Source organism: Dendrobates tinctorius, unplaced genomic scaffold, assembly GCF_039654945.1.
Source record: "Dendrobates tinctorius isolate UK_male_01 unplaced genomic scaffold, ASM3965494v1 ptg000008l, whole genome shotgun sequence".
Lineage (NCBI taxonomy): Eukaryota > Metazoa > Chordata > Amphibia > Anura > Dendrobatidae > Dendrobates > Dendrobates tinctorius.
Genome location: NW_027361676.1, coordinates 43473007 through 43494583, shown reverse-complemented (window position 1 = coordinate 43494583; position 21577 = coordinate 43473007).

The window sequence follows — 21577 nt, the reverse complement described above, 5'->3', positions numbered from 1 at the left end:
CCCCTGTCCTATAGTGACATTTTTCACACCTGCGACATTGAGACTGTGACATAGCGGTGTGATATTCACTGGCCCTCACACAATCCAACAGTGTCCACAAGTGTGTTGAGAAATTCTACATCTCCCCTGTCCTATAGTGACATTTTTCACACCTGCGACATTGAGACTGTGACATAGCGGTGTGATATTCACTGCGTCTCACACAATCCAACAGTGTCCACAAGTGTGTTCAGAAATTCTACATCTCCCCTGTCCTATAGTGACATTTTTCACACCTGTGACATTGAGACTGTGACATAGCGGTGTGATATTCACTGGGCCTCACACAATCCAACAGTGTCCACAAGTGTGTTCAGAAATTCTACATCTCCCCTGTCCTATAGTGACATTTTTCACACCTACGACATTGAACCTGTGACATAGCGGTGTGATATTCACTGGGCCTCACACAATCCACCAGTGTCCACAAGTGTGTTCAGAAATTCTACATCTCCCCTGTCCTATAGTGACATTTTTCACACCTGCGACATTGAGACTGTGACATAGCGGTGTGATATTCACTGGGCCTCACACAATCCAACAGAGTTCACAAGTGTGTTCAGAAATTCTACATCTCCCCTGTCCTATAGTGACATTTTTCACACCTGCGACCTTGAGCCTGTGACATAGCGGTGTGATATTCACTGGGCCTCACACAATCCAACAGTGTCCACAAGTGTGTTCAGAAATTCTACATCTCCCCTGTCCTATAGTGACATTTTTCACACCTGCGACATTGAGACTGTGACATAGCGGTGTGATATTCACTGGGCCTCACACATTCCAACAGTGTCCACAAGTGTGTTCAGAAATTCTACATCTCCCCTGTCCTATAGTGACATTTTTCACACCTGCGACATTGAGCCTGTGACATAGTGGTGTGATATTCACTGGGACTCACACAATCCAACAGTGTCCACAAGTGTGTTCAGAAATTCTACATCTCCCCTGTCCTATAGTGACATTTTTCACACCTGCGACATTGAGACTGTGACATAGCGGTGTGATATTCACTGGGCCTCACACAATCCAACAGTGTCCACAAGTGTGTTCAGAAATTCTACATCTCCCCTGTCCTATAGTGACATTTTTCACACCTGCGACATTGAGACTGTGACATAGCGGTGTGATATTCACTGGGCCTCACACAATCCAACAGTGTCCACAAGTGTGTTCAGAAATTCTACATCTCCCCTGTCCTATAGTGACATTTTTCACACCTGTGACATTGAGACTGTGACATAGCGGTGTGATATTCACTGGGCCTCACACAATCCAACAGTGTCCACAAGTGTGTTCAGAAATTCTACATCTCCCCTGTCCTATAGTGACATTTTTCACACCTACGACATTGAACCTGTAACATAGCGGTGTGATATTCACTGGGCCTCACACAATCCAACAGTGTCCACAAGTGTGTTCAGAAATTCTACATCTCCCCTGTCCTATAGTGACATTTTTCACACCTACGACATTGAGCCTGAGACATAGCGGTGTGATATTCACTGGGCCTCACACAATCCAACAGTGTCCACAAGTGTGTTCAGAAATTCTACATCTCCCCTGTCCTATAGTGACATTTTTCACACCTGCGACATTGAGCCTGTGACATAGTGGTGTGATATTCACTGGGCCTCACACAATCCAACAGTGTCCACAAGTGTGTTCAGAAATTCTACATCTCCCCTGTCCTATAGTGACATTTTTCACACCTGCGACATTGAGCCTGTGACATAGCGGTGTGATATTCACTGGGCCTCACACATTCCAACAGTGTCCACAAGTGTGTTCAGAAATTCTACATCTCCCCTGTCCTTTAGTGACATTTTTCACACCTGCGACATTGAGCCTGTGACATAGTGGTGTGATATTCACTGGGCCTCACACAATCCAACAGTGTCCACAAGTGTGTTCAGAAATTCTACATCTCCCCCTATAGTGACATTTTTCACACCTGCGACATTGAGACTGTGACATAGCGGTGTGATATTCACTGGGCCTCACACAATCCAACAGTGTCCACAAGTGTGTTCAGAAATTCTACATCTCCCCTGTCCTATAGTGACATTTTTCACACCTGCGACATTGAGACTGTGACATAGCGGTGTGATATACACTGGGCCTCACACAATCCAACAGTGTCCACAAGTGTGTTCAGAAATTCTACATCTCCCCTGACCTATATACACCTTGTACCTTGTTTTACATTACTACATAGTTTGTGGGATTTTGTGTACATTTTTACCAAAAATGAGGAAGGCTGGTGGAAGAGGCCGGGGAATTGGGCGGGGGTTGCCAGCTGGTAATGATGGTGTTGGTGGTGGAACTGATGGTAGTGGCAAAAGCAAAATAGGACCGAATGCAGGAGGTGTTGAGCCTGCGTCATCGTCTGGCTCCACAAGGCCTCGAAGGCTTAGTTTTCTAGGAGTTGGCAAACCGCTTTTAAAGCCAGAGCTTCAGGAAAAAGTTTTGGCTTACATTGCTGACTCAGCCTCCAGCTCTATCGCCTCCTCATCTGAAGTTGTAAAAAATAAAAGCACTGAGTCGTCATTGGAGGCTCATGTTCATGAACCACACCTTTCCTTTTGTCCTTCACCCCAACCAAGATTGAAGGATGACGCAGGCCATACAACTGATTACTCCATGGAGCTGTTTTCACATACCATGCCTGGGTTATCAAGTGAAAAGGTGAATTACCCAGGCCAAGATGAATCTGACATGGAGTGCACTGATGCACAGCCACTAATAGATGATTCTTCTGGTACATTCAGTCAGAGCACTACATTGTCCTTGCAGTGTATTGAGCCAGATTCTGACCCTGATGAGACTCAGGTGCCCCTTCCCGCATACTATACCACCATACACGGTGACACAGAGGAAGATGCACATGACATTGAAGAGGAGGTGATGGATGACCCAGTTGTTGACCCAGATTGGCATGCATTGGGGGAAGAGGGTGCTGCTTCCAATAGCTCAGATGAGGAGGAGGAGCATCCACAGCAGACATCGACATCGCAACAGCTGTTATCTGGCAGGCCCGGAGCACTCCAAAGACAGGTTCCAAAAATCAAAAGAGTTGCTGGACAGCTTGTCCAGACGGTCAAAATAGCACAGCGTGCTAGGTCGCAAAATGTCTTCCAAAGTAGGAAGAGTGCAGTGTGGCACTTTTTTGAACAAAATCCTCATGATCAGGCCAAGGTTATCTGTAAGAAGTGCGCAAAGACCTTTAGCTGAGGGAAAAATCTGAAAAATTTAAATACCAGTTGCAGGCTTAGACATTTAACCAGCATGCACTTGCAAGCGTGGACACAACACCAAACCTCAAGTACCACATGTGCAACTGATCACAAAGAAGGTAGTCAGCAATGCTACATTGTTTCCCCCACTGTAAGCCCACCGGTTAGCACAGCAGCAAATGTTGAGGTGTCGTTGCAAGGCCAAAGAAGTCAGGGAATCCCACTGTTATATCAACGAAAGACTGAATCTAGGCTGTTGTGAGTTCATTTTCCCCTTCACTACTGAGGCCCGAGGAACTCCCTCTTCTGTTGAAGAAAGGTAGTGAGCCTGATTGTCAAACACCTGGGGCTGATGATGATGACTGGCTGAGTGGAGTTAATGACTGGATATACGGCTGCCGACGCCCTTCTGGCCTGCGGGTGATTTCTCTGTGGACTTATAGGAAACCAGTCTGATTCCTGCTCATCTAAAGCTAAGATTTCTGCTTTGCCTTTTTGCCTTAGTGTTTTGTTTTCCTTGCTTTTTTGGATTCTGCCATTCCCTGCTGGGGTGAGCTGAATCTCCTTTTGCCTGTTGCTCTGTCTTCAGAATATTCCTGAGTACTGACATAGCCTTTTTTGAAGCCTAGCGTCTTCAGGGCCTTTTTTACTGTCAGTTTGTTGGCTCTTATTTTCATAGGGTTTTTTCACGGATTGCAGATAGCAGCCTTCCTGTCCTTTCCTATCTAAGCTAGCTTGGGCCCCATCTTTGCTCAGTCTATCTTTCTGTCTGTGTTTTGTTCTTTCTTCTTGCTTCACCGTCATTATATGTGGGGGGCTGCCTTTTGCTTTGGGGTCTGCTCTGGGGCAGTTTAGATTTCCCTTTCTGTCTTTAGGCTATGTAGTCCTCCGGCTGTGATCGAGGGGCCTAGGGCATCGTAGGAGCCCCCCACGGCTACTGCTAGTTGTGTTGATAGGTTCAGGGGTCTGCAATCCGATAGCTGCCAACTTCTCTGGTTTTCTGGACTTAGCTAGCATTTCTATTTTTGCCTCCTTCGGTGACTCAATCATAACACTAGGCCATCAGAAAGAACACCAACTCCATCACCATCATCAACCCTCTCTCAGTCCGCCCTGTCCACCGCTAGTTCCACCATATGCAGCTCTCAAGTCCAGCTCACCCTCCCAGAGACTATGAGAAGGTCAAGAAAGTACTCAGTCTCTCATCCGCGTACACTGGGTTTGAACGCCCACATTGCTAAACTAATCTCGTTAGAGATGATGCCCTATCGGTTGGTGGAAAGCGCAGCTATCCACTAACTCATGGCCTATGCAGTACCACGCTATCACCTACCCAGTCGCCACTTCTTCTCTCGCAAAGCCATCCCAGCCCTCCACCATCATGTGAAAGACCGCATTGTCCATGCACTCAAGCAGTCAGTGAGTGGAAAGGTGCACCTCACAACAGATGCATGATCCAGTCGGCATGGCGAGGGCCGTTACGTGTCCATCACTGCGCACTGGGTTAATGTGGTGGATGCAGGGTCCACAGGGGACAGCGGTGGTGGGACAGTGCTGCCTAGCCCACGGTATAGGAAACAGTTGGCTGTAGGCGTTCGACCCTCCTCCTCCTCCAGAAGCGAAAGCTCGTCCACAGAGCGCAGTCGTACGAGCACTACATCTGCAGCTGGCACTGTTGCACACGAGGTGTCCCCCTATCGAGCAGCTAGTGGAAAGCGTCAGCAGGCTGTGTTGCAGATGATGTGTTTGGGCGACAGACACACCGCCGATGTGCTGGCCGAGTACTTTCAGCGAGAAACTGAGTCATGGCTGGGCAGTATACATCTTGAGGCAGGCAAGGTAGTTAGTGATAACGGCCGTAATTTTGTGGCAGCCATAGCCCTTTCAAAACTCAGCCACATACCTTGTTTGGCTCATACCTTGAACCTGGTGGTGCAGTGCTTCCTCAACAATTATCCGGAGTTAACAGCCCTGCTCCAGAAGATGCGAAGACTGTGCGCGCACATCCGCCGGTCGCCTGTACACTCCATTCGTATGCAGAAGCTGCAGCGATTGCTCCACCTTCCCAACCACCGCCTCATTATCGACATTGCAACAAGGTGGAACTCCACCCTGCACATGGTTGAGCGGCTGTGCGAACAGAGGCAGGCCATAATGCATTTGTGGGAGGATACACGGCCAGGAACTTTGAGAGCAGACATGGAGTTGACAGGTGTGCAGTGGTCGAAGCTGAAAGACCTCTGTAAAGTCCTTCAGTGTTTTGAGGAATGCACATGGCTGGAAAGCGCAGACAACGCCATCCTAAGCATGAGCATTCCACTTATGTGTCTGCTCATGCAAACTTTGACGCACCTTAAGGAGCAGGCGTCTGCAGCCAATGTTGACGGGGAGGAAGAGGAGGAGGGAATCCTTGATGACATTCAGCCATTGTCTGCTCAAGGACCTCACCTGGATGAGGTGGAGGAAGAAGAGGAGGAGGAGGATGATGATGGGGATGATTACTTAGGGGAGGAGGATGCATCTCATGGGGCAAGTGAAAATGTTGGTGTGGCAAGGTCTGGTACAGGGTTTGTGCGTGACTGGAGGGATGTGGATTTGCCAGAAAGTGCTCCTCCAACCAGCACTCGCAGTGCATCATTGACACCAGGAACATTGGCCCACATGTCAGATTATGCCTTGCAGATCCTAAAAAGGGACCCCCGCATTGCCAAAATGTTGAACGATGACGACTACTGGTTGGCCAGCATCCTGGATCCACGCTATAAAGGCAAATTACAAAACATCATGCCACACGAGAACCTTGACCTAATATTGGCTCATAAACAAGCAACTCTGGTAAACCGGTTGGTTCAGGCATTCCCAGCACACAGCAGCGGTGATGGTTCTCACACGAGCCGTACGGGCCGAGGGCAGCTTGGCAGAGGTGTTCGTGGTGCACACAGCAGAAGTGGCGTTGGAGACAGGGGTTTCATGACAATGTTGTGGACTGATTTTTCAAGTACCACTCGCACAACTGGTAATACTACATAGATGGAAAGTGACAGGAAACAGCTGTTGTCAACTATGGTTACAAACTACTTTTCTTCCCATATCGATGTTCTCCCACACAGGTCATTCCCCTTTGACTATTGGGCCGCTAAACTGGACACCTGGCCTGAATTGGCACAATATGCCTTACAGGAGCTCGCTTGCCCAGCTGCAAGTGTGCTATCGGAAAGAGTCTTCAGTGCAGCTGGATCAATCCTGACAGAAAAAAGGACCCGTCTGTCAACCCAAAATGTGGATGATCTAACCTTCATTAAAATGAACCATGCATGGGTTTCCAAGGATTTTGTCCCACCTTCCCTTGATGACACAGGTTGCCAGAAAAATGGCTTGCTTTGGTCCTCCTCCTATTCCGTGAACTTGACCTATTTCGCCTTTTGCAGCAGCTGAATGTCCCACATCAACATATGCCACTTTGTAAACCGCCCTAACTGAGCTGCCCCTTCCCCCCATGGCCGGGGTCACCACCTAGCGCACGAAACCGTGCGAGTGCCTTTGCCCTGGACAGGTGGGTAGGCCGACTCTTGGGCGCGGGCACTGGCACAGGGTCCCTCATAGTGAAATCAAGTGTCTCTGACGGTGGTGGTGCACACCCGCCGTCAGACACACTGCCGTACTATGAGGGGCCCAGTGCCAGTACCGACGCCCACGAGTGTGCCCCCCTTGCTTGGGCAGGTCCCCAGCATTTGCAATGTTTACCTCTCCCTGCTCCTCTGCTGTGTAGTCTGGGTTGTCAAATCCTTCACTGGGAGTGCCACTACAAATTGATAGAACTGAAAGATGATCGTTTAGATTTAGCTATGCCCTGTCCTGCTGGCCGGGCTCTAGCTCCAGATGATCAATGGCTTCCATTTCTTATGGACGTCGACTCACAATGATATGCAGTAGTGATTTATCATCAGCTTTCACAGTTTTCCTACTCAGACACGTGTGACATTCCGGCGCACATTTTAAAATGTGCCCTCTCATGCCAATCAAATAGAATCGCCTACAGCCTGTGGCTTCTGTCTTTTGCACTCCAAAGTTACGTGACAGATCATGATAGCCAGTGAGCACCATGTTTACATCGCTCCCTGTGATAAAAATTTGATTGAGATACAGTCATGGCCAAAAGTATTGACACCCCTGCAATTCTGTCAGATAATATTCAGTTTCTTCCTGAAAATGATTGCAAACACAAATTCTTTGGTATTATTATCTTCATTTAATTTGTCTTAAATGAAAAAACACAAAAGAGAATGAAGCAAAAAGCAAAACATTGATCATTTCACACAAAACTCCAAAAATGGGCCGGACAAAAGTATTGGCACCCTCAGCCTAATACTTGGTTGCACAACCTTTAGCCAAAATAACTGCGACCAACCGCTTCCGGTAACCATCAATGAGTTTCTTACAATGCTCTGCTGGAATTTTAGACCATTCTTCTTTGGCAAACTACTCCAGGTCCCTGATATTTGAAGGGTGCCTTCTCCAAACTGCCATTTTTAGATCTCTCCACAGGTGTTCTATGGGATTCAGGTCTGGACTCATTGCTGGCCACCTTAGAAGTCTCCAGTGCTTTCTCTCAAACCATTTTCTAGTGCTTTTTGAAGTGTGTTTTGGGTTATTGTCATGCTGGAAGACCTATGACCTCTGAGGTAGACCCAGCTTTCTCACACTGGGCCCTAAATTATGCTGAAAAATTTGTTGGTAGTCTTCTGACTTCATAATGCCATGCACACGGTCAAGCAGTCCAGTGCCAGAGGCAGCAAAGCAACCCCAAAACATCAGGGAACCTCCGCCATGTTTGACTGTAGGGACCGTGTACTTTTCTTTGAATGCCTCTTTTTTCTCCTGTAAACTCTATGTTGATGCTTTTGCCCTAAAAGCTCTACTTTTGTCTCATCTGACCAAAGAACATTCTTCCAAAATGTTTTAGGCTTTTTCAGGTAAGTTTTGGCAAACTCCAGCCTGGCTTTTTTATGTCTCGGGGTAAGAAGTGGAGTCTTCCTGGGTCTCCTACCATACAGTCCCTTTTCATTCAGATGCCGACGGATAGTACGGGTTGACACCGTTGTACCCTCGGACTGCAGGGCAGCTTGAACTTGTTTGGATGTTAGTGGAGGTTCTTTATCCAACATCCGCACAATCTTGCGTTGAAATCTCTTGTCAATTTTTCTTTTCCGGCCACATCTAGGGAGGTTAGCCACAGTGCCATGGGCTTTAAACTTCTTGATGACACTGCGCATGGTAGACACAGGAACATTCAGGTCTTTGGAGATGGATTTGTAGCCTTGAGATTGCTCATGCTTCCTCACAATTTGGTTTCTCAAGTCCTCAGACAGTTCTTTGGTCTTCTTTCTTTTCTCCATGCTCAATGTGGTACACACAAGGACACAGGACAGAGGTTGAGTCAATTTTAATCCATGTCAACTGGCTGCAAGTGTGATTTAGTTATTGCCAACACCTGTTAGGTGCCACAGGTAAGTTACAGGTGCTGTTAATTACACAAATTAGAGAAGCATCACATGATTTTTCGAACAGTGCCAATACTTTTGTCCACCCTCTTTTTTATGTTTGGTGTGGAATTATATCCAATTTGGCTTTAAGACAATTCTTTTTGTGTTTTTTCATTTAAGACAAATTAAATGAAGATAATAATACCAAAGAATTTGTGTTTGCAATCATTTTCAGGAAGAAACTGAGTATTATCTGACAGAATTGCAGGGGTGTCAATACTTTTGACCATGACTGTATGTAACAGTGATGGAATCAACGGAAGTGCGATACAGCAAGACTTTATTCACAAAAAAATGTTTTCACTGTCTCAACACACAAATTAATTGAGGGTCAACATCGCCTATGAGAATTGTGATGGAAGTTTTTCCCGTGAATAGTAATTCCTAGATTTCTGCAATCACTAGCCTTTATGTCAGTAATTGTATGCATCTCATTTCCTATTGCGGAGAGGCTGGACTGTATTACTGAGACAGAAATATATATGAAGATTTAAAATAACACCAAAAGTATATAGTTGTGTACGCCTCAAATGCATTTCCTTTTTTCCACTTTTTAGATTGCTGTGTAATCCATACTGAGAACACGGAGATTTTACATGTTTAAACTATGCTATATATACCTGCTATCCAGTGATAAAGTACCCTTTCTCAACTTTGTACAATCTGGTCAAATCCATACTGGGCCTGAGAACATCTGAGTCTGCCTCCTGATCTATAGACATATTAATATATTTTTAATGTGTAAACTAGGCTACATATATACGTGTTATCCGGTGAAACTGTACCCTTTATCAACCTTCTACAATGTTGTTGAATCCATACTGGGCCTGAGAACGGCTGCCGAGCTGTTAAGCAAGCTACAGCACCTGTGATTTGGACACGTAATTTTTTCAGTAAAAAAATTTTGGAATTGCGGTTGACCTGAACTTACTGGGAAATCATCGTTCATGGGGAATAATCTGAATCCCAGATCCCCATCACTAACAGAGTTCAGCAGGTTATCTGCACCTGTAAGCGACAAAAGCTGGACCTTTCAGTGTAGCGTGCATGCAGCCCTGGACATGTACGGGAATGCTAGACCTGTTATTGCTCGATCTCACGTGCCAGAGCCTCGCTTATCCCTCTAGTAAGCTTGACGCGTACTGCGGGGGCATGCCGGAGTCTCAGTTGTTAACGGAATAAAGCTGAGAAATCGCGTTTAATACTCCGGAGGGACATTTTGAGTACCTGGTGATGCCTTTTGGGCTCACTAATGCCCCTTCTGTCTTCCAGTGCTTCATGAATGATATTTTCCGAGACTTGGTGGATAAATTTTTGATCATCTATCTGGATATTTTGATCTTTTCCAAGGATTGGGACTCTCATGTGGAACATTTTCGGACTGTGTTTCGGATTTTGAGGGAGAATTCCCTGTATGTCAAGGGATCGAAATCCCTTTTTGGTGTACAGAGGATTTCATTTTTGGGATTTATTTTGTCTCCGTCAACTATTGATATGGACCCAGCCAAGGTACAGACCATTTATGATTGGGTTCAGCCCACTTCTTTGAAGGCCCTCCAGAAGTTTTTGGGTTTTGCTAATTTTTATCGTAAATTTATAGCTAATTTTTCTGGTATTGCCAAACCATTGACTGATTTGACTAAGAAGGGTGCTGATGTGCTGAATTGGTCTCCGGAGGCTGTTTCTTCCTTTCAGGAGCTGAAGCGAAGGTTCACTTCTGCTCCGGTTTTGCGGCAACCTGATGTCTCACTCCCGTTTCAGGTAGAGGTGGACGCTTCTGAGATTGGTGCAGGAGCTGTTTTGCCCCAAAAAGATCCTGTAACATCTAAAATGAATCCCTGTGCTTTCTTTTCCCGAAAGTTCTCCCCATCCGAACGTAACTATGATGTGGGGAATCGGGAACTGTTAGCCATGAAATGGGCATTTGAGGAGTGGAGACATTGGTTGGAGGGAGCTAAACATCAAGTCGTGGTCCTTACTGACCACAAGAATTTGATTTACCTGGAGTCGGCCAAACGCTTGAATCCTAGACAGGCTAGGTGGGCCTTGTTTTTCACACGTTTTGATTTTGTGGTCTCTTTTCTTCCGGGCACTAAGAATGTCAAGGCAGACGCCCTCTCTAGGAGTTTCTTTGCTGATTCTCCTGTTGTGACCAAGCCTGCTACCATCTTAGGTGAGGGGGTAGTTCTTTCTGCCATCTCACCCGATTTGAGACGTGCTCTGGAAGAGTTTCAGGAGGACAAACCTGAGCGTTGTCCCATTGGAAAATTGTATGTTCCTGACCAGTTTAGGAAAAGAGTGATGTCTGAAGTTCATTGCTCTGCATTGGCTGGTCATCCAGGTATTTTTGGTACTAGAGATTTGGTGAGTCGGTCTTTTTGGTGGCTCGCCTTGTCTCGTGATGTCAGGAATTTTGTGCAGTCCTGTGGGACTTGCTCTCGGTCTAAACCTTGTTCTCGTTCTAGTGGGTTATTGATGCCTTTGCCGGTGCCCAGGAGGCCGTGGACTCATATTTCAATGGATTTTATCTCCGATATGCCTGTCTCTCAGAGAATGACTGTTATTTGGGTGATTTGTGATAGATTCTCTAAGATGGTCCATCTTGTACAACTCCTTAAGTTGCCATCTTCCTCAGAGTTGGTGCCCTTGTTTTTGCAACAGGTGGTTCGCTTGCACGGGATTCCTGAGAACATTGTATCTGACAGAGGAGTTCAGTTTGTGTCTAGATTTTGGAGGACTTTCTGTTCCAAGCTGGGAATTCAGTTGTCCTTCTCCTCTGTGTTTCACCCTCAGACCAATGGGCAGAAGGAGAGAACAAACAAGACTTTGGAGTCGTTTTTGAGATGTTTTATTTCTGCTGATCAGTATGATTAGGTTTCATTTTTGCCCTTGGCCAAATTTGCTTAAATAATAGAGCTAGTTCTGTCACTTTGATGTCACCTTTTTTTTGTAACTTTGGGTTTCATCCTCGATTCTCTTCAGGGCAGGTGGAGCCTTCTGCCTGCCCAGGTGTTGACACTGTGGTGGAGAGAATGCATCAGATCTGGGACAAAGTGGTGGATAAGTTGTCTCTCTCCCAGGAAAAGGCCCAGCGGTTTTCCAACCGGCATAGGACCATTGGTCCCCAGTTTAAGGTGGGTGATATGGTTTGGTTGTCATCAAAGAATATTGCTATGAAGGTGGCTTCTCCAAAGTTTAAACCTAGATTTATTGGACCTTACAAGATTTTGGAGATTCTTAATCAAGTCTCTTTTCTATTGGCTCTTCCTGTTACATTTAAGATCCATAACGTGTTTCATAAGTCTCTGTTAAAGAGGTTTGTTGAGCCAGTAGTTCCTGTGGTGGCACCAACTGACCCGGTATTGGTTGAAGGTAATGTGGAATATGAGGTTGAGAAGATACTGGATTCTCGCCTGGCTAGACGGAGACTCCAGTATTTGGTTAAATGGAAGGGTTATTGCCAGGAGGATAATTCTTGGGTCCCTGCATCCGATATTCATGCCGACAGATTGGTTCGTGCCTTTCATCGGGCCCATCCTAATCGCCCTGGTGGCGTGGATGAGGGTTTGGTGACCCCTCCTCAAGGGGGAGGTACTGTTGTGAGTTCATTTTCCCCTTCACCGTCGATGTCTGATGAACTCCCTCTTCTGGTGAAGGAAGGTAGTGAGGCTTATTGCCAAACACCTGATCTGGTAGATGTTGACTGGATAACAGGAAATTCTGACTGGATATAAGGCAGCTGACCCCCTTCTGAGTCACTGGTGATTTCTCTGCTGGATTCCTGGAGACCTGTCTGATTCCTGCTTCCCAAAGATACGTTTTTGCTCTGCTATTGAACTTATTAGTTTTGCTTTGTTTACCTTGTTTTTTGGAGTTCAGCCATCCCCGGTCGGGGGTGTGCTGAGTTCCATTTTTGTCTCTGATCAGTTTATCTCTTTGCTCTGTCTTCAAAATTTACCTGAGTGCTGATATATTCTTTTTGAAGTCCTAGCAACTTCAGGGCCTGTTTTTCCTATCAGACGGTTGGGACATTTTTTGGTAGGGTTTTTTACGGATTGCAGACAGCAGCTTTTCTATCCTGTCCTTTTTAGTTATCTTGGGCCCCATCGTTTGCTCAACCTATCTTTCTATCTGTGTTAGTGTTTTCATCTTGCTTCACCGTCATTATATGTTGGGGGCTGCCTATTGCTTTGGGGTCTGCTCTGGGGCAGTTTAGATTTCCCCTTTCTTTCTTTAGGCCTATTTAGTTCTCCGGCTGTGATCGAGGGGTCTAGGGCATCGTAGGAACCCCCCACGGCTACTGTTAGTTGTTGTGGATAGGATCAGTGGTCTGCAATCCGATAACTACCAACCTCTCCGGTTTTCTGGACTTAGCTTGTATTTTTGTTTTTTCCTCCTTCGGTGACTCACTCATAACAGCCTCCTGTCTAACAGATGTTCCTCAGACTTTACTTGTATGGCAGACATCTTTAGCCTTTTCCTTCTGGCTCCCACACGTCGATGCTGGGGCCTCCGAGCCTTAGTTGGGTACAGAGCATTTATAGCTGCTACTTCCCCCGGTTTCTGCTGCAGGAAAGTCACGGTCCCTACAAACTCGGAGACCGGAATCGGGACCATGCGCTCCAGCTAGGAGTGAGCCTTAACTCTGCTCATCCTCCAGCTCCCCTTCTCACGTCCACACACTTCCCCTTCCCTGCACAGAGTGCCCTAACTTACCTCCTCCCGACCAGAGAGAAGCTCCTCAGCAGTCAGGTTCAGAGGTCTCCCTGCTAGCCTGGAGTGGGAAATGTGTTGTGTGTTGGTTTCACTGCTAGAGAGATCCTTCATTGCTCCCAAGCTTGACAACACACTCCCTAGGAGGAAGGTAATGCCACAGTGGCGACCGTACTCTTGGGGACACCACAAGTGCACTGAGGCCCAGCCACTGCTCGATGATGCTGCTGGTACATTGATCCAGACCACTACATTCCCCTCGCACTCTACACTGCCAGAATCTGACCCAGAGGAAACTCAGGTTCCCCTTCCCACATACTATACCACCTTACACGGTGACAAAGAGGAAGGTGCAGATGAAAGTGCAGGTTCCTTGAGCAGGTGGGGGTGGCATACTCATGGGTGATGGCACTGGCACAGGGCACCTCATAGTACGCAAAAGTGTCTCTGCCGGTGGGAGGGCCTAAACAGCCAAGTGCAGTGAGATGGAAGATGGGGACGACAAGGAGTTCAGAGTAGTGCTGGGATTCCCTAGCAAGGATACTTATGTAATTGTTTTCAATGTCGGGACAGCAATTTTTGGGGAGCACTATACTCTGGTGAATGATATATGGGGCCCACCATACACTGGAGCATTCCAAAGGTGGACATCAGACACTGGAGCAGCATTTACAGGGCCCGTTATACACTAGAGCAGTAGAAATGGGGCCCATTATATATGGAGCATTATTTGGGCCCATAAGACAGTGTAGCTTCATCCATTGGGACCAACATATACTATAGCATTATGTGGAGCTCATCATATACGGTTTGAAACATTATATGGGATCATTGATTCCATATGGAGAAATATATGGGCCTCATTACTCTGTATAGCGCACTAAGCGCTGGCCATAATACTGTATGGAGTTATATACTGCCCATTTTTGGAGGTATTGGAGAATTTAAAATGGATATCAGTCATGAGATGTAAGAAGTGAAGTATTTTTCATTGTACTATACTGCTATTTCTCTGCCGTATCGGAGCATCATGAGTTGTGGTATGTGTTAAAGGGGCGCTCTTTGTCCCTGGGCCCATGAAAACCTGGAGCCAGCCCTACCCCCCCACAACTGTAGCCAAATAGCCCCCATTTTTCAGTACGTAACTAGAATTATGAAGTAAATTAAGGTTGACAAGCTTAAGTAATAAGAATTGATGCTTTTGGCATTCAAATGGGCACTGTTGGTGTGTTTCCTGTCCTCCTCTCACTGCCGACTTTAATTCCCCATTGACTTACATTGGGTTTCGTGTTTCGGTCGGACACCCGACTTTTCCCTATAGTCGGCCGATTTTGCTCGACCCGACTTTTGGAAAAGTCGGGTTTCATGAAACGAAACTCGACCCTAAAAAAACAAAAGTCGCTCAACTCTAGTCAACTCCCCATATTTTTTTAATTATTAAAAAAATCTGCATGGGGTACCCACATTTTTGATAACTGGCCTTGCTAAAGCAGACAGCTGTGGGCTGGTATTTTCAGGCTGGTAAGGGGCTATCGATATTGGACCCCAGCCTAAAAACAGCAGGCCCGCAGCCACCCAGAAAAGGTGCATTTATTAGATGCGCCAATTCTGATGCTTTGCCTTGCTCTTCCCACTTGCACTGTAGCGGTGGCAAGTGGGGTTCATATTTGTGAGGTAGATGTCATCTTTGTATTGTCCGGTGACATCAAGCCCACGGTTTAGTAATGGAGAGGCATCTATAAGACACCTATCTATTACTAATCCTATAGTTGTATTGTAAATAAACACACAGCCAAAATACATTCCTTTAAAGGGAATCTGTCACCTGTTTTGGCCGCCATAAGATACGGCCACTGCCTTTCAAGGCTTATCTACAGCACGTTATAATGCTGTAGATAAGCCCCCAGTCCGACCAGATAGATAAGAAAAATAAGTTTTATTATACTCACCGATACTGGAAGTCCCATTCAAGTCAATGGGACAGAAATATCGGAATTAAAAAAAACCTTTTCTTGCCTTGTACATCCTGTTCGGGAGGGGGGAAGAGTGTGGGCGGTGCGTGGGTGGACACTGTGCATGTCTGTATGTGCGGGCGGGGTCTGTGCGGGCCTCTCGGGGGTCTGTGCCGACTGTCGGGGGCCTGTGCCGGCTGCCGGTGGTCTGTAGGGGCCTTTCGGGGGTCTGTGCCGACAGTCAGAGGCCTGTGCCGGCTGCCGGTGGTCTGTACGGGCCTCTCGAGGGTTTGTGCCAACTGTTGGGGGCCTGTGCCGGCTGCCGGTGGTCTGTACGGGCCTCTCGGGGGTCTGTACAGGCCTGTCGGGGGCCTGTGCCGGCTGCCGGTGGTCTGTACAGGCCTCTCGGGGGCCTGTGCCAGCTGTCGGTGGTCTGTGCCGGCTGCCGGGGGCCTGTGCCGGCTGCTGGTGGTCTGTGCGGGCCTCTCGGGGGCCTGTGTCGGCTGTCGGTGGTCTGTGCCAGCTGCTGGGGGCCTGTGCCGGCTGCCGGTGGTCTGTACGGGCCTGCTGGGGGTCTTGTGTGAGTGCAGGCATCGTCCGCTGGGACTACAAGTCCCAGCGGGCGATGCCTGCTACAATGACAGTGATTGACACATTAGCCAATGATGGGACAGTAGTAGTCCCATCATCCGGCTCATGTGTTGAATGTAAAAAAAAAACAAAAACATACTACATGCATACTACATACATACTACATATATACTACATTCATACAACATACATACATACTACATACATGCTACATATATACTACATTCATACAACATACATACATACTACATACTACATACATGCTACATATATACTATATTCATGCAACATACATATATACTACATACATACTACATATATACTACATTCATACAACATACATACATACTACATACTACATACATGCTACATATAAACTACATTCATACAACATACATACATACTACATACTACATACATGCTACATATATACTACATTCATACATGCTACATATATACTACATTCAAACAACATACAGTACATACATACAACATACATGCTATACCTGTATATACTACATTCATACAACATACATACATACTACATACATGCTACATATATGCTACATTCATACAACATACATACATACTACATACATGCTACATATATACTACAGTCATGGCCAAAAGTTTTGAGAATGACACAAATATTATATTTTCACATGATCTACTGGCCTCTGGTTTTTATGTGTGTTTGTCAGATGTTTTTATCACATACAGAAATATAATTGCAATCATATTATGAGTAACAAAAGGTTATATTGACAGTTAGAATGAGTTAATGCAGCAAGTCAATATTTGCAGTGTTGACCCTTCTTCTTTAGGACCTCAGCAAATCTCCCTGGCATGCTCTCAATCAACTTCTGGATCAAATCCTGACTGATAGCAGTCCATTCTTGCAAAATCAATGCTTTTATTTTGTCTGAATTTGAAGGTTTTTGTTTGTCCACCCGTCTCTTGATGATTGACCACAAGTTCTCAATGGGATCAAGGTCTGGGGAGTTTCCTGGCCATGGTCCCAAAATCTCTATGTTTTGTTCCCTGAGCCATTTAGTTATCACCTTTGCTTTATGGCAAGGTGCTCCATCATGTTGAAAAAGGCATTGTTGATCGCCAAACTGCTCTTGGACGGTTGGGAGAAGTTGCTATTGGAGGACATTCTGGTAGCATTCTTTATTCATGGCTGTGTTTTTAGGCAAGACTGAGAGAGAGCCCATTCGCTTGGCTGAAAAGCCACCACACACATGAATGGTTTCAGGATGCTTGACAGTTGGCATGAGACAAGACTGGTGGTAGCGCTCACCTGGTCTTCTCCGAATAAGCTGTTTTCCAGATCTCCCAAACAATCGAAAAGGGGATTCATCAGAGAAAATGACTTTACCCCAGTCCTCAGCAGTCCACTCCCTGTACCTCTTGCAGAATATCAGCCTGTCCATGATGTTTTTTCTGGAGAGAAGTGGCTTCTTTGCTGCCCTCCTTGAGACCAGGCCTTGCTCCAAGAGTCTCTGCCTCACAGTGCGTGCAGATGCACTCACACCTGCCTGCTGCCATTCCTGAGCAAGCTCTGCACTGCTGGTAGCCCGATCCCGCAGCTGAAACACTTTTAAGAGACGGTCCTGGCGCTTGCTGGTCTTTCTTGGGCGCCCTGGAGCCTTTTTGGCAACAAGGGAACCTCTCTACTTGAAGTTCTTGATGATGCGATAGATTGTTGACTGAGGTGCAATCTTTCTAGCTGCGATACTCTTCCCTGTTAGGCCATTTTTGTGCAGTGCAATGATGACTGCACGTGTTTCTTTAGAGATAACCATGGTTAACAGAAGAGAAACAATGATGCCAAGCACCAGCCTCCTTTTAAAGTGTCCAGTGGTGTCATTCTTACTTAATCATGACAGATTGATCTCCAGCCCTGTCCTCATCAACACCCACACCTGTGCTAATGGATCAATCACTGAAATGATGTTAGCTGGTCCTTTTAAGGCAGGGCTGCAATGATGTTGAAATGTGTTTTGGGGGATAAAGTTAATTTGGCATTGCTGTGTGAGAAAGTTCCCATGCAGCTTTTGCCATAAAGTGAGACTAGGGACTATTTTTTTACAGTGGCAGAGGAATACAGTGCGGAAGGATATCTACCTCCCGTCATTGGATTATTGAAGCCCCTAGAGAGCGGTCGCATCAGCTGATGCTGCTGTTCTCCACAGAAAATCGGCGTGGGACCCTCGTGTATTTCTGCTGATCAGGGAGTATATGGCTTGTTTGTTATTTTCATATTTTTTCATAGATGACACTGGCTTCGGGGATCAAAGTGACAAGTGATGGTGAGTATGTACTCTATGTTATATGTACTGTATGTCTATGTATGTATTGTATGAATGTATTGTATGCAGTATGTATGTAGTATGTATGCAGTATGTAGTATGTATGTATGTATGTTGTATGTCTGTAGCATGTTGTATGTATGTAGTATGTATGTTGTATGTACTATGTATTTTTACATTCAACACATTAGCCAGATGATGTGACCACTACTGTCCCATCATTGGCTAATGTGTCAATCACTGTCATTGTAGCAGCCATCGCCCGATGGGACTTGTAAATATAAAATATAAATCTTTACTTAGATTATAAAAAAAATAAGCAAAAAAAGGATTAAAAATATATCAAGCTTATGGAACATGAAGAAACACAGGAGCATGGGAGTAAATCATAAAAAGTAATTATACCAGTATGCACAAATAATATTCCATTATAAGTTCTAATGAAAGATTTTCTTTAGCACTCAAATAAAGCAATCAAGTGATGTGTTAATGCTATCTGAATATGCATGTAGAGGGCTATTCATTCACATTGAAATATAAACTGCATAGTGCAGGTATTCAATGTGGATTAATGAATTGCCGTTGTGAACATCACAGGGTTTTGCAGAGGCAAATGCTCAGAAAGTGACTGGTGCATTAAAAAAGTGATCAGTGCAAATCCTTACAAACTATGTTGTTCAAAATAAACATGAGAATCATGAAGATTGATCAAAGTTTAGAGATGGTACTTAAAAAATGTAACTGTCATGTGCATAACTCCCGGCTGCTCCGTGCTTCTACCCCGACAGCACCATTTCGCTAAAGAGCTTCTTCCAATGGGGGTATACTGTCCTCATACACATTAGCAGGGTGTGCAATGAGACATGTAGCTAAACCCCCTGTCTTCTTTAAGAAAAAGAGGCTGTAAAATTGTAACCTTCTTTTATTGATTGCAGATGTGACAGGAAAGGGTGAAACTATAGGATGCAATAACAGCAGCATTTCAGAATATATAACTGCACAGAGCATAAAATACAGATAGTCTGCAATACACAGTAACATGAGGTAATACATAGTTACCATGAGGTAATACATAGGTACCATGAGGTAATACATAGGTACCATGAGCTGATACATAGGTACCATGATGTAATATATAGGTACCATGAGGTAATATAAAGGTACCATGAGCTGATACATAGGTACCATGCGGTAATACATAGGTACTACGAGGTAATACATAGGTAACATGAGGTAATACATAGGTGATGATTACCTATTTAATACAACAAACATTATAAACACAGGATTATAACACCTAGATAGTGCTTACCAACTATGCTTAGAGCAGGCTGTTTAAGAAGCATGAAGAACACGAATGGTGTAGTTTCTCCTAAGACACATGGAGGAATAATGGCTGCTGTTCCCCTCACAGTGTCATAAACAAGACTATGATGTAACAGGAACAATCCCACAATGCACTGTAAATTAAACTAGAGTCTATGCATTAAACGGCCAGCAGGTGATGCTGTTATCTTACAGTATGAAATATATGAAGGATTAATACACACAAAAATACAATGTCTGTAATAATCGAAAACATAAAAAATGACTAGACCTTCTAGACAGCAATTATATGGCTGGACAGAACAGGGGGCATCTTCCTTTTCACTTGTCATGTGGTGTCCATGTACTGCGCATATTTAATCCATTTTTTTACTCAGCTATTAATCTATTACAAGACCATAAAAATCAGATGCCATACTGATGGTCCGTATGGCATGCAATTTTTTTCCTCGCACTGTCTGATTTCAGAATGAAGTAACAGCATGCTGCAACATTTTCTCATGCTGAATACAGCTACGAAAAACACCACGGATTGCACTAGTCTGATTTATACGAAAGTGTGAGCAAACCCTATTTGACACATCTGCAGGTTCCTCTCAGTGCTTCAGTTTACATCCCACAGGCAATCAGTTTTCCAATACAGCAGAGCTATAGAGCTGCAGCAAAGTGCTTGTAAGAAGACAAAGTTCAGTCCTACCATCCTGTGCTAGTTACATGTCCCACACTGGTAACTCTCTTTTTATTTAAACTTGCTCTGGATGCTGATTCTCAGGAAAATCTATGCCTTGCCCATAGTTCTTAACAACTCACTTACATATTAAGAATATGTGGATTTTTTTGGAATAAGACATCGGATTACAGTTATTGAGATATAATTTTATTCTGCGTCCTATAACCTGCATGCCCATATACAGTAGATGGCTTAGGAGGGTCGATCCTACTGACAGACTCCCTTCAAAGAATATATAAATGTTAAAGCGATTTTTGTATCTACATTTTGTAGTTGCTTTAAATTCCTACAGATTGGTAGTCTTCCCGGACCTGAGACACCAACCGATCACTCAAAAGACAGTTATGAAGTGTACAGCTTAGAAGTCAAGAGTGCACAGCTCCCTATCAAGTGCACAGAGAGGAGTACCAGATTCAGTAGAAAACCTATGACTTACTCCTGCCTCTCAAGCTGCACATTTCTCAAACGCTATAGCTATCTTTTGAGTAACCTTTGGCAGTCTCAGCACCTAGATCTCTACCAATATACAAACATTTAACCCCTTCCCAACAGTTGATGTACTATCCCATCCATGAGCTCTGGGCCTTAATGCCCATAGACGGGATAGTACGTCATCGCGATCAGCTGCACTAACGGGGGGAGCGCAGCTGATCTCAGCCGGGTGTCAGCTAACACCTGGTACTATGTACCAGGAGCAGTCATGGACCGCTACCGGCACATTAACCCCCAGAAAACTGCAATCAAACATGATCGCAGTGTTCCGAGGGCATAGGGATGCATTGTGCAGGGAGGGGGCTCCCTGCGTTCTTTCCTGAGACCCTCAGAACGACTGCAGACCCCCGGATCCAAGATGGCCGCAGGAGCCTTCTGCATCCTGCAGGGAGGTGGTTTCTCAGTGCCTGTTGAGAGCAGGTGCTGAGAAGCCGCCTGCACTGCCTGTCAGATCGCCGATCTGACACAGTGCAGTGCAAAGTGTCAGCTCAGAGAGCTGACACTATATAGTCATTTCTGCCCTGGGAAAATGTAATGAAGTAAAAAATAAATGTGTAAAAATAATTTTTTAAAAATTCCTAAATAAACAAAAAAATATATATATATATTCCCTAAGGCTGGTTTCACATTTCTGGTTGTG